The sequence below is a fragment of the Balaenoptera ricei genome, chromosome 5 (genome assembly GCF_028023285.1).
Source record: "Balaenoptera ricei isolate mBalRic1 chromosome 5, mBalRic1.hap2, whole genome shotgun sequence".
In the NCBI taxonomy this organism is placed as follows: domain Eukaryota; kingdom Metazoa; phylum Chordata; class Mammalia; order Artiodactyla; family Balaenopteridae; genus Balaenoptera; species Balaenoptera ricei.
Window position 1 is genome coordinate 56,223,538 of NC_082643.1, and position 1,964 is coordinate 56,225,501.

Sequence of the window (1,964 nt, forward strand, 5' to 3'; positions counted from 1 at the left end):
CAATGCTAACACAAATGATGGAGGGGCACTAGAAATGAAACCAGGACTTAACAGGTGGCACTACTGTGAGTCCTTTCCCCTTTGCCCTCAGATGTGCATTTAACCTCTCTCTGAAACTTGAAAAAAATTAACATTTAAATTTACACCCAATAGTGCAGATTTTAAACTCTTTAAACAACTGCACTAATGTTTACTTGAGAGCAATGAATAAATTGGATCAGACGGTAGGAAAACAGGAAATATTGTCTAGGACAGGATTTTGTTCTAAATTATGTAAAAATGCCTTTTACTATTCAGAAATTAAAAGCAGTTCCTTGGCCTTTTCGCCAGGTAGGAAATGAGAAGAGGCAAGGAATCAGTGAGAGAAGCTACTTTCCATCCCTGAAAAATGGGAGAAGTTCCAATTCTGGTGCAAATTTACTTTTCACTTCCGTTTAATTATTTCCTAATGCAGTTTATTTGCTAAACCATTTTCTTTCTTTCTTTTTTTTTTGGCAGCACACAGATAATCATAAGTTTTATTATCAATTTAAAAACCTAAACATTTCATGAGGACTAGGAGGCTTACCCATAAGATCCACCCTCCTGCATTTCCAACTCCCACACATCCATGCCTCACCGCACACAGGCCCCAATGATGTGCAATCCGCAGCACAGTGAGTGTCCTTTATTTGCACTATTGGTAGAAAATTGGCATTTAGATTTCAAAATTTTTATTACAAAATTACCAGCAGTTTTAAGCATTTCAACAATGCTTATGAACTCTACTTTGCTGACACAAAAAAGGCTATTCAAAAAGCAGGACCTGTCTGAAGTGGACTATTGTATGTCCTGAGATTCTTAGAGGCCACCCTGCTCAGGACCCATTTGTGACTGTGTCTTCTTCCATCTCCTCTTCACCATCATCAGTGGGGCCTGATCTGTGTTCTCTGCCAGGTATCTAACTGGACTGAAACAAGCCCTTCAGCTGTTCCACTTCAGCCAAAGTTGACACGTTTGCTATAGCATTCTTGATTGCTTCCACATCCCCTAGAGATGGCCCACCTTTCTTTTTGTCAGTTGGCAAACAAGCACCTGGATTGAAAGTTTTGCTTCTCCTGGCAATATCCTTTGCAAGTTGTGCACCCCGTTTGCCCTTGAACATTTTCTCTGCTTTCTGCCACTCTTTTAGTTTCACCTTCTGGAAATTCAGTACTCCGACTTGTGGAACTTTATAAATCACATATAGTCTGTAATGCTTCTTATTTGTTACAGGATTTCTTAGAATACTTAGATAAGTCAATGATTTGAGAGATGCCAAAGGGTCCAGATCACCCAATTCCACAAGACTGTTGTTGGTGAGAATGAGTTCTGTCAGACAGGGCAGAGCCTGGTCAAGTCCCTCACCTATATGGCATATTCTGTTGTTCACTAATAATGTTTCCAGTCTTCTCAACGAAGGAAAACCATCCCAGTTTCCAGATTTCATTGTCAGAAAAATCAAAGGCATCAAACTGGTCTAAGGTAGCGCCTAGACTTTCAATGACAGGAATGTTATACCTCTGCAGGTCCAGCTCATGGTCCCGCATGGTGTTGGTGTACTGCGCCGACTGCTCAATCAGCTCCACCGTCAGCTTCACCATCCTGCTGCCTCCCGCCCGCCACGTCGCCCGCTCCTCTTGCAACCATTTTATTTTCAATCAATTTCAGAACACTTAAGGGACCCACAGAATGAGAAGCCAATATAAATTATATATTCATCAATAACTTAGAAGCCAGTAGAATATTAGACACTCATAGAAAGTTTGATATGAGTTTAGGAAAGACCTTATTGTATAATATTTAAATTTACTGTTAAAAATAGTAGTCATTCTTTGAAGAATTGTATCTATAAAGAATTTTCAAATAAGAAAGCATCTTTGGAATGGTTTAATAATTATATAGTCATTCTCATATATATATTTAAATGCATATTTCTGGGACTG

General features: G+C 39.2%; 1 pseudogene; it reads right to left on the minus strand.

The window, feature by feature from the left end:
* Positions 1–758: 758 nt before the first annotated feature.
* LOC132366475 (U2 small nuclear ribonucleoprotein A'-like) lies at positions 759–1,622 on the minus strand (annotated as a pseudogene).
* Positions 1,623–1,964: the final 342 nt, after the last annotated feature.